General features: G+C 41.4%; 1 long non-coding RNA gene across 1 annotated transcript in view; it reads left to right on the top strand.

Moving 5' to 3' along the window:
* Positions 1–11,604, top strand: part of LOC143669987 (uncharacterized) — a 224,485-nt gene extending 212,881 nt beyond the window's left edge. Inside the window, exons 5-6 of the long non-coding RNA XR_013169184.1 lie at positions 10,590–10,749; positions 11,494–11,604. This is a non-coding gene — a long non-coding RNA (uncharacterized LOC143669987). The remainder of the gene's footprint in view (positions 1–10,589; positions 10,750–11,493) is intronic.
* The last annotated feature ends 695 nt before the right edge of the window (positions 11,605–12,299 follow it).

Genomic DNA, 12,299 nt, shown 5'->3' with positions numbered 1-12,299 from the left:
TTTGGAGATGAAGAAGGAATATGCCCCCAGTGGATCTTCATGAAACAAGAAAGCTAACAAATGTCGCCATGTTCATCATGTGCCTTTCCAGTTGAGAGAGAAACCCTGAACATCATTGGCCTTCTTGAAACAAGGTATTTTTCCCTGGATGCCTTAGATTGGACATTTCTATAGTATAGCCTTGCTTTAATTTGGACATTTTCATGGCTTTAGAACTATAAACTTGCAACTTAATATTAATTTCCCTTTTTAAAAGCCATCCCATTTCTGGTATATCACATTCCGGCAGCTTGCAAACTAGAACATCTCTCAAGATGACTTTGGGATATGAATCTCTCAGGTAGGATACTACCATCAGAGAAGTGCATGAAGAATACTTATTCCTGCACACATGAGAAAAACCTCTTGGGACACACAGAACTATTTGCAAAATCATTGGGAGTTTGTGAACCAACAGAAATTATAGATGTGGACTGATATGTTTACATTTTCCCCCATCATTTTCCTCATGAATAAAGACTTGAACTTGTGGGTAGATTGTCCAGAGTTTGTGGTATTTAAGTAAAACATAAATGAGACTCATGTCATTGAATTTTCCCTAATCCTAGCTCGGTGGTGCCAAGAAGGGGCTGAACAGAGAATTCAGTCAAGCATTCCAAAAATCAAGTCCAGATTCCCTCCTTCACCTTCTATCTTTGCCTCTGTTCAACTCCACCATGTACACCGCTGCCTATATACAATTTGCTTCCATGCCCCTGTGACCACCTGCTTTCACTCTGACAAGACTGCTTATTCTCTGGTTCACTTACTGGTCCCTTAGCTTTCAGCTAGAAGGGTTGGATGTCTTCTTTTTCCACACCTCTCTTCTTGTTTTGGCTTCCCTGACATTGACTCCAAACTTCTTTAGCATGCTGAATCTCCCTGCTCCCTGTGCGGTGATTCCAAGAATCCTTGGCTTTTGGGTGTCTGGAAATGACCTGAGCAATGACAAATGGCCTTTCTTGGCAAGATGGCTTTCAAGAACTTGACTGTTCCCCTGCATGCTAGCATGTTCTTGTGCCTACATGACTAGGAGGTGGTCCCCGCCCTCCCTCAGGTTCTCTGTTGGGCACTCCCTTAGGACCACAGCCAGCTTAACTTCCCCCTCAACTCTGAAGGCCATGCTTCTCCTTCATGGAAGAGGACACATGGGTACCCCCTCTATAACCCATGGTCTACAAGCTTTGGGATCACATTGTCACATCTACAAAGCAATTTTAAACATGCATTCTCAGTAAATAAATTGTTAGACAAACAAGTATTTTATAACAGTATCAAAGAACGACAATTTAAAAAGACAAGATGAGAGGAAGAACAGAAATTCTAAATCCTTTTCTTTCACCTGAATGGATCATTTTGTATATACACACTTTGGATACCATGATTCTAACCTACTAAGACTAGTGGTAAAGCACCATGAAGTCTTTCCATATGGACACCAAAAATGTGCCACATGGATAATAACCTTTATCCTAAGGAAGAACTTCTGTGGTATAAATAACCCAACTCCCCACCTTCAGGATTGTAAACCTAACTCTCTTCAGTTGTAAAATTAGCATCTGGATGGGATGGTGTGATGCTAAGTTCATGTGTCAACTTGGCCAGGTTATAATGCCCAGTTGTTTAGTCAAGCAAGCACTGGCCTGATTATGACTGTGAAGGTATTTCATGGACTTAAATCATTAGTAAGTTGATTGCATCTATGGCTGATTTCATCTACAGTCAACTGAGGAGACTGCCTTCAATAATGAGAACTGTCTGATCTAATCAACTGAAGCCCTTAAAAAGAGAAGTGATGATTTTAGCAGTCAGAAGAGAGAATTTTTATCTCTACTTCAGCCAGCCAACTTCTGGGGAATTCATCAAAAACCTTCATCAGAGTTCCCAGCTTGTGGTCTGCCCTTCAGAAATTGGATTTGCCCAGTCCCACAATCACAAGAACAAATTCCTCTAATAAATCTCATTATATTTACGTCATATTACATTTATATATATATATATCCTGTAGATTCTGTTTCCCTGGAGAACCCCAACTAATACAAATGGTTTTAAAGATGCTTTCCATGACTAATATTCATTATGTTTCTGCATATCTGTTAAGGAACACTTAAAAGTTTTGGGAGAAATATAGAACTTAATAATCTGCATACAAAACCTTGGTTTACCAAGAAGGAACTTAAAAAACCAGAGAAGATATTGGCTCTGCGCAGGGTTTTCATAGGCTGGGACCTGTGCCTAATGATTGTGTAGCCCATCTGGCAGATGGTAATAGAGATGCGGACAGAGATGGGGACAGAGTATGAGCTATAAACGGCGGCAGAGAAAGATAGTGTTCCCAGAGAGCTAAATAATATTAATTCTCAGCTCTAGTTTCTCCTTAATACATATGATGTTTCATGTATATTTTCCAGGAACCCATAACCCAAAGGAAGGACTTGCCTGTGCTAATAATTTTTTTGAACATTTGCTTCCTTGATGAGTGGCCATTGTATCTCATTGTTTCTTTAATGTGTATTCCCTTTCATATCCGTGCATTGAAATTTTTTCATGAGTTTTTGTCCTTTGTAGTCCCTCTTTTGCAAATCATCTTTTATGTCCTTTGCTCCATTGTCTATTGGAGTCTCGATATTTTTCTTATCAATTTGTGGTGATTGAAATTTTATATAATGAGGATATTAAGATGTAACAATTGATATAAGATCCTACAAATTTTCAAGCTAAATAGCTATTCTATTTTGGCCTGGAGGGAAAAAAATCAAGCCAAGATAGGCTTTTAAACTCAGCTTCATTTCCAGCAGAAAGGAAAGCTGGAATTGTAAAGTTGCTGAACAAGAGCAATTTTCTTTCTCTCTAGGTTTGAATGAGTTTTTTTTTCCTCTCATGAAATAGGAACTTCTTTTTTGTTTATTCAGACAGTTGCTATCAACAATAATAATGAAACTCTATTGAAAAGCAACTGTGCACTAGGAGCTGAAGCACTTCAAATGGGGACAATAAGGCCAATATTGGTTTAGACTGTTCCCTCAATTCTGTTTAGAAATACACTTTCAATAATTTTGATGAAAAGGGTGACAGCATTTGCTGCATCTTCTGGGACTTGGTATGACACTGCCTGCAAGTCTCATTGTCTTCCGTTGATTAAACTGAGCTGGTTGAGAATTATTTTCCTATACCTATGGTTCTGCCTGGGTGAACACAGGCAGTAAGCAAGATCCTATTAAATTCCTAAGCAAGCCACAGCCACATCAGAAAGCAAGATTCTGTTAAGTTTCCTCTTTGCTTAGACTGGCTCCACTGGGTGGAACAGAGCTCCAGCACAGGCGGAGGCAGAAGGAAAGAGTTTCATCAGTAAGAGAACTGAGGGCAGAAGGAAGGAAAAAAAAAAAATAGCACAACCCAGACAGGAAATATTGGGAGTGGGGCAAGTGGGAGCTGGAATTGGATCGTCTGGGAGCACACAGAAGAGAGGAGAAAGAATTCTGAAGCTGGTCCACACTGCAGGAATGCAAGTTGTTGGAAACAGGAAGGCTGGAGTTCATCTCAACCATCTCATTTTTCAATTGAGGAAACAACCTGCTTAAAATCAGGCAGCTAGTGTGTGGGCCACATCCCCTGGTAACACCACGCTGCTTCTCAAATATCATATTCTTTTTCTTAAACCATTTCCTTTTCTCCTTCTCTTCATGGTTTCAAATGAGAACGTCAAGTTTCAGAGCCAGCAAGACCTGCTGAGCTTATTGATTGAGTGAAGTTCTCTTCCCATGGTTAAGAGTAAAAGTTTCAAACCACAAAGATCCAGCTCTAATTTCTAGATTTAATGAGTATCAGGTGTATGATCTTGGGGGACTTCTCTGAGCCTCAGTTTCCTCTTCTGTAAAATGGGGATGACAATAATAGCATTTAACTCAGAAGATGGTTTAGAGGAATATGATATTATACCTAAAATCTCTGGCTCAACATATGTTACTGTGCTACCCACTCACTAGCTCTTACAGCAAAGGAAATGAAGGAAGCCCAAAGAAAATGCAGTAATTAAATAATTTTGCCCAAAGAAAGTCTCTGGCTACTGACATCAGTGTCCCTTTCATTCTCCTATACTGTCTTCTATTCATTATGGCTCATTCTCAAAGAGCCCGGTGAGTCATTAACTTAGAACTCAATTTCTGTGAATTATTATATTAAAAAAAATTGTAGTAACCTGAGGTATACACAACAAGCTCCTTTAGCCTAAAGCCTATTGTAAAATATCACGTGGTCTGAGTTACAGTGAATCCTGACAGATCAGGCAAGACTGTAAAAAAAAAATCCTGTTGATAAAAGACATCATTAAAACTGGAAGGCATTTGTAAGGCAGACACAGATGTATAAGGATTGGAGAAATTGGAAATAGTATCAGAAGGCCTACCTCGTGGCCCACTGAGAGCTGTGTGTTTAGACAAACATTCCCTCTCCCTGGGCCACTTCCCAGTTTGTGTAATGCAGGGTTAGGATTAGATAGAAGCTGAGATCTCACCCAGCTTAAAATGAATGAAAAGAAAATGAAAGCTAGGATTACTCCTGTACAGGTGAAAAGCCCAGGAAGGACTCAGTGACATGATTGGGAAGGATCCCTGGACTCCAGGGTTGGATACAAGGAAAGAAACTTGCTGACTGACCACTGAGATAGGAAAGGATCTTATCAAAGTAGCAACCACCGGTGAGGCTGTTAATTGACACTGTGTACGATATTGGAGTGAATTTCCTGCTACAACCATGTGTTTTGTTTGCAACCGGCTTCGTACACTCAATGAGCTCTTCCCCAAAGCTGTGTTCAGTAGCGACTATTTCCAAAAGGAAGCCAGCATTTCTGTAGTTGCTATTTCACTATTTGCTTCTAGCTGATAGAACTTTTGACATTTGAAGGGAAGCATGCCCCCTAGTGGAAGTATAACCCAAACTGGCAACCACAGCCACCATTAAAAGCTGTTGGATATATTGTTCGTGTTCGAGAAACATTTCCTATAACTTTCCTCACACCTCCAATTTTGAAAAGTCATTTGCGTCACCACAAAATGTACATTAGGCTTGAGGTTCTACCCAGGAAGGGAGCAAAATATACCCGACAATGATTAATAAAAAGATAGAAACTAGATGCATAGTTTGAGGGTAGGGTGAAGGTAGGACAGATGGAGCAAGAAAAGGATCAAGAGTTAGGAAAGGATTCCTGGCCCATGCACTTCCCCCAGAAACAAACAAACAAAAAACTAAAACAAACAAAAATTCAACAAACGGTGCCGCAATAATGGGATATTTATATGGAAAAAGAATGAAATGTGAACCCCACCATACAGCAAACAAAAAAAGAAAAGAAAAGAAAGAGTTAGGAACGGATAAGAGATCAGCCTGGAAAAGGAGTGGGCAGAGAACAGAGCACAGACAAGGGAAAAGGGTGACAGGAAAATACTTATTTCTCCTTGGTGTTTTTCCTCCTTGATTTTATTTAACTTTGTATTTGAAACAAAATGCTTTAAATGAAGGAGAATGCCTTATTCTAGAATAATCTCCACTGGAGACTCTGTTTTAAATGGGGAATGCTTGTATTAAGTTAGATGGGCAATGACTACATTTTTAATGAAGCAAATCACCAAGAACCAACACCTGATCTAACAAAGAGCAGACGGTTCTAATTCTAGTCCACTTTGTGCTCAAGGCCTTTAAAAATGGAAAAAATGCGTCTGATGCCAAATGAGGGCCTTGACAAGCTGTGCATTGAGTGAGTGAGGGGGAGGCATTGATGAATTACAGAAATACAAAGCCAGATGCCTTCTGTGGCTTCCTTCTAAGTGACGTCTGTGTTCTCGGAGACTGTTGTACCCATCAAGGTGCAGCAAAACGATTTCGGAGGTAGATGGATGAAGAGTTTCTATTTCAGTAGTCATGTTCTCATAATAACGTCTGTTAAAAACGTGTTAGAACAACTAGCATATCGAATCCATGATTTTTAAGGCTGCTGTTTTTAGCATGAAGTTGAATACAAAGTAAAAGTGATTTAATCTAAAGATATGTTTCAAATAAATAATAAAATAGGTAGGAAGAAGAGGTGGCAAAATCACGAGAGTGCTTACAACACAGGTTCAGAAAATGGTTCTGAATAAGCAGATGCTATGCAAATGCTCTTTTCCTCTTCTTTTCTGGAGAGACACTAGACTGGTTCTTGCTTGCATTTATTTTGTCTGTCTTGTTTCTTGAGTTTGCATTGCTTCTGTCTTTGCTTGACACATTCATAGTTCTCTGAATCAATTACAATGTCAATGCGTAGGACAGTTGTTCTCCAGTCCTATTCAGCAGCTGTTATGAAAGCAAAGTCCAGTTAAAGAGGCTTCTCCAGATTTTCCCCAGTGGCCTCTGATGAAGAGATGGTGTCCATATCAGACATACTCCCTGGATCTTCCTGTCTTGTCCTTTCCCCCACTCCTACCACCCCCCGGTGACCCTCAACTCCTTCCCTGACCCACCTCGGAGGGCAATGACCACATGCAATCATGAGCTGCCAGCAGTGGGAGAGATGGATTCCACTATGAAGAGAGAAAGAAAGTCACCACTTCAATCTTGAAGCCTCTTCTTTTCTTCAGACGGACTCTCTGAGACAATTCTGCTGTCTACACCATTGCTAGGCAGAGGGGAAAAGGGTTACACTGAGAAATTCCTCTGAGCTGCAATAAGAAGGACCTTTCTTCTCCGCTAACTCTGTTGAGCCTTCCGCTCGCCAGCACCCTGCCAGCGTGGGCCTGTCCTCCAGGGTTCATTCCAAACCAGTTAAAAAGCATTCCTCATTCTATGGCATGATTTAAGAATGGGTTCCTATGTCATTCTCCCCTCAAAATGTCATTGCAAGAACGTAATTTGATACCTAATTTACAGTATCTCATAACCACTGACAGCCTCCTTTGTGTGTAGCTGACCTTTTCCATAGTCTGTGTTTTGACTGGCCACCATTCTTCCACTCTAATGCTGGGGTGAACTTCTGATGAGAGAGCTAATCAAACCTCAGAACGCTGAAAAGGTCAGCAAATCACTGGGCATGAATTGTATATAGAGTTTCACCGTCCAGCTTCCCAATCAAAATGGAAAAGACTCAAAATTGACAACAGATTAGCCCATTTTGAATTATGTATTGAAATGAATGCTTTCACTCCTCCTTGCCCCAGAATTTTAGGGGCATATACTCAGAGATGTGCTGGTAAACTTTAACATCTAGGTCTGGGGGTGGGGGATGAAAAGCCATGGTTTGTAGTCGTTGCCAATTTCAGTGGTGTAAATACTCTCATCGATACCAATTTCAAGTCACCAACATGTGATGTCAACCAACTCGCAAAATTTCTGAAAATGTCAGCTTTTGCAAGTCTAAGCTTGCTGCAGCACACCACTGCATAGATCCCCTAAGCAGACAGAGAATTCTTTACACCATGGGACACTGAGTTTTGGGGAACACTTTTATCTCTTTTGACTGTTGCCAGGATCCTTGGCCTATTCCTTCCTCTTTCCTTGTGTTATTTCTTTCCCCACTACCCTTTCTCAATTTTTAAAAACTTTCTCACGATCTCTCTTCTTTCTCCCATTTTGTACATACCGTCAGACCATGGGAATCTGAAACCAGACTTTTTCTTACACTATGTGGCTGACTCTGTGATAACTGAAGTATGGGCAAGGCTGGAAAGAAGCAAGTTGGAGACTAAAGAGTCCACAGTTGCTACAGGCACAGCTCAACTATAAACAAATCATTTAGGGCTAATATCATATTTAGAGACTCGAAGTTGAATAAGACACAGTCTTTGCCTTCTAAAAATTCACAGACCATGAGACGGTGACAAATAATGTCTGCATGGCAGCATGAATGATCAACCACAGAGTTGGTGTGACATGTCTTTGTCTTCATTCAGGGGCCCAGGCAACCCCTACTCTTTAATCACAGATGACATGCAAAATTAAATGCATTTGCCATCCCTGGCCTAGTTAGTTTACAAGCATTAAGTGCAGGAGAGAAAAGAGAGGAAAAATGTGAAAGAATTAAGGGAATACATGGTAGCACCATAGACAAGCTCAATTGTTATTTATACCTTGTTATGGATTGAATGGTGCCCCCCCAAAAACATTTTCAAGTCTTGGTTCTGCAAATGTGACCTTACTGAAGTCCTTTATAAGAGGATAAAGGACACACAGAAAAAGTCCAGGAATCTCATAGAGGCCCCAGAGAAGCTGAGAGACACCCACAGAAGTTGAGAGAGGAAGTCACTTACAGCTAGAAGCTGTACGCAACAAAACCTAGAGAGAAGGACCAGCAGACAGCAGCCATATGCTTTCCCATGTGACAGAGGTATCCCAGATACCAGTAGCCTGTCTTCAGAGTCCAGGAATCACCCTGCTGATCCCTTGTGTTGGACATTTTCATGACCTAAGAACTGTACATTTGTAAGCTAATAAATCCCCATTGTAAAACCAACCTATTTCTAGTATATTGCATTCTGGCAGCTTTAGCAAAACAAAACAAGGACTGTAAGTCAATAAATATCCATTGTTTTAAGCCAACCAGATTGTGATACTTTGTTAGAGCAGCCCTAAGAAACCAAGACAAACCTAAAGGTGGTGCTGTCTGTGGATGGAACTCCCAAGTGAACACCATCTCAAGGTCACCCTGAAAAACATGCATCAGTGCCTGGGGCATCATCCACACAGAAAGCAGTGAGAGGATGCAGGTGTGCTTGAGTCCATAGTGTGTGTGGAAGGAAGGAATGGGCTTTTAGAGTGAGAGAGGATGGCGCCCTCACATTGGCAGGGAACACCAGAGGAAGTGACTTCCTCACAGGGGGTTGGTGTTTGTGATTAGAATGAGTCATAAGAATGGGGTGGGGGGCTCCTAAATCTCCCTGGCAACAAGGGACCTGACTCCTGGGGATGAGCCAGGACCCGATACCATGGGATTGAGAAAGCTTTCTTGACGGGGGAAGATAAAATGAGACAAAGTAAAGTTTCAGTGGCTGAGAGATTTCAAGTATAGTCAAGAGGTTATCCTGGAGGTTATTCCTATGCATTATATGGATATTCCTTTTCAGTTTATGGTGTATTGGAGTGGCTAGAGGGAAGGACCTGTAACTGTTGCGCTGTGTTCCAGTAGCCTTGATCTTAAAGAAGACTGTATAACTATATAGTTTTTAAAAGGTGACTTTATGATTGTGAAAACCTTGTGTCTGATGTTCCTTTTATCCGGGGTATGAACAGATGAGTAAAAAAAAGGTAAAAAAAAAATAAATAAATAATATGGGGAGATAAAGGGTAAAAACTGAGTAGAATGAAATACTGTGGAAAGGGAGGGGTATGGGGTATGGGATGTATGAGTTCTTTTTTTCTTTTTATTTCTTTTTCTGGAGTAATCCAAATGTTCTAAAAGCGATCACGGTGAAGAATACACAACTATGTGATGATATTGTGAGTCACTGATTATTTAATATGGTTGTGCTATACATATGTGAATATTTCCCAGTAAATAAATGAATATATATATACATATATATATATAAAAGAATGGCACAACAGTGTGGATTCCAGCCATGATCCACTCCCTTTAAAGGTAGGTGCCTGGCTGCTCCGGGGGAACTTAAAAAAGGGGATCCACATCAAGCCTATACAATTACTCCTGGAATTGTGTGCCCAAATGTGGTCTCAGCAGCTATAGTTGACTGTACAGGTAAGATGAGTTCTTTGCAATAGAAGCAAACAGAGTTGATTTTTAATATAAACTCCATCTTGAGTATCCATTCTAATCACAAATATCAATCCCCTGTGAGGAAAAAGGGTCCTCTGATGCTCATTGCCAGAGTAAGGATGCCATCCTCTCTCTTCCCTCCTCACACACCATGGATTCAGGTATGTCTGAGCCCTCTCACTTCTTCTGTCCATGGGTGGTGCCCAGTGATAAATGAGCAATCAGAACAAGAGTGCAGGCACTCCTAGGACCTCGGCCTGGCGTCCTGGCTGGTGCACCCTGACTTCCAAGATCCTGGACACTTCTTGTCACAACCTCCTGAACTTAATGAGTCTCCTAACTCCCATACCTCTAACCTAGAGCACCATAGTCATGCCACACATTAGTTAAAATCTGTGTGGCCCTTTCTAAAACTTTACATTCTTTGGGAAGAATCTTTTGAAAGGCATCAGTGAGAGGAAGATCATAGAATGGATCTTTAATGGCAAAATCCATGTTCTGCAATTCTTCTGTCATAACATTGCCTTAAAGATGCCCTCTGCTCAAAGAGTGACTTTATCTATAGGATGGATGTGTAGAAAAGGTCCAAGGGGTAGAAAGGAAAGCTCAACATGAAATGACCCAGCTGTCATTAAGAAATGTAAGTCCTCATGCCTCATGGTGAGTTGTTGCCTTACTAGATTCTGATTAGAAAGGAACAAATCCACTGCCTCCGTATTTTTCTGGTACAGCCATCACTCAATCACAGCATCCCTGGGAAATGGGGGAGGAACTTGTATCTAACCCTTGTTATTTTTATTTTTGGAGACAGTCAGCTTGGGAGGAAGTCACGAAAGACTTGCTGAATCAGATGGCATTTCATCCACCATCACAGGCCAGATGACTTGTGCTATCATCCACCAAATCAAAGAGTTCTCCAGACTTGCTATGTGACACACGACATGGCCTTATGCAGCTTGAGAATGGAAAATGTAAGTACTATGGTTCACACCAAGCTGCAGATATAGGCTCCACTACAAAGGGCCTCGGCTTTCTTGAAGGGAATATGGGGGAACAATAGATACCTGGTGCCAGCCAGCACCCCAAAGTGCCAAGGTTCTAGCACCAGCAGAAAGAAGTATGGATGTGACATGTTTTCCCCTCAAAGTTGGAGTCAGGTCTGGTGGGCAGAGGGTAGGTGGAGGGAGGATGCCCATGAACCAGAGGAGCCCATGTCCTCTACCCCTGCCCCCAACCACATATACACACTCTAACCCATCCCTTTATTCCTTTATCCCATTTTCTGTCTCTTGACATCCAATCCCAGATTCTCATTCCAGCTCTTCCTCTAATGCTGTGCAACCTAGGCAAATAACTTCTCAATATCCCTAGTCTCAATTCCTTATGTCCCAAATATTCATACCTCTTTGAGGACGCTGGCTGTGCCTTCTACCCCTTTATTTCCCTCCACATCTAGCCCCATCCTTGGAATATAATACATATTTGATACAGATGTTTTGATTTGATCCATTCACATGCAATTAACTCCAATGCCAAAATGGATCCTTCTTTCCATCAAGGATTCCCAATGATTATTGTCACAAACTAGGTGTTTTGGGGCAGCTTGAAAAAAAATGTATGACAGATCCTTTGATTGAATACACCCACAGAGAAAGTCTCACTGTTTTGAACAACAGCCGACTCCATTAATGAAAAATTCTTATTTTAATTCTTAGGTGAACCCCCTCCAAGACACGTGGTCATCCTGCATCAAGTGAAACTCTCCGGGTCCTGGGAACTTACTCCATCAAGAAGCAGCCCATCTTTTCCTTTGACTTTTATGCAACTAGACATTTCTACTTTATCAAGTGCTGAAATATATTACCTTATAAGAAATTTCCATTGATATTATTCCACTCTTTGGGGACATTCAAGTAAGATGATTCCTTTCCTACCTCATGGGTCTTTAAATATAAGAACAAGAGATGGGGTAGGGAATACCTTCTCCTTTTTTTTTTCCTCGTTTTTCTCAAAGAAGGGAGCTTCTGCTCCTCTCCTAAAGGAGGACGTCCAGCTAATCTTCCTTGTGAGACTCTGACATTTATTGGGCGTGCTTTGCTTGTGGGTGTGATTACTGAGCTTGTGAGGCAGCATCTGGCTGGGGTCTCCTCTGAGTACTCAGGGGCTTGGGACTCCTGCTGGCTCTTGGCACTTCCCACATTTACACGTACTGAGTCCCCTGTGGCACCAGCCTCCATGTGGGAAGGAGTTCAGGTAGGGTTTGGAACACCAGCCCATCAACCATGGTCTGTTGTTTTGGGAGCTGGTTGTAGAGGGCTGGCCTGCTGTCTTCAACTATTGTTTGGGCAACTGGACTTGGGCTTTGCTTTGTAGGTCTAGTTCTCTCTCTCTCTCTCTCTCTCTCTCTCTCTCTGTCTCTCTAAACTTACCTAAATGTATAGCATGGGGAGCACTAACCACAATCCATATCTGCAATTTTGAAATCAAAAAGATTCTGAAAACTGAAAAATTTGAGACAGAC

This window comes from Tamandua tetradactyla, chromosome 26 (assembly GCF_023851605.1).
Source record: "Tamandua tetradactyla isolate mTamTet1 chromosome 26, mTamTet1.pri, whole genome shotgun sequence".
NCBI lineage: Eukaryota > Metazoa > Chordata > Mammalia > Pilosa > Myrmecophagidae > Tamandua > Tamandua tetradactyla.
This window is presented reverse-complemented; position numbering and strand designations above follow the sequence as displayed.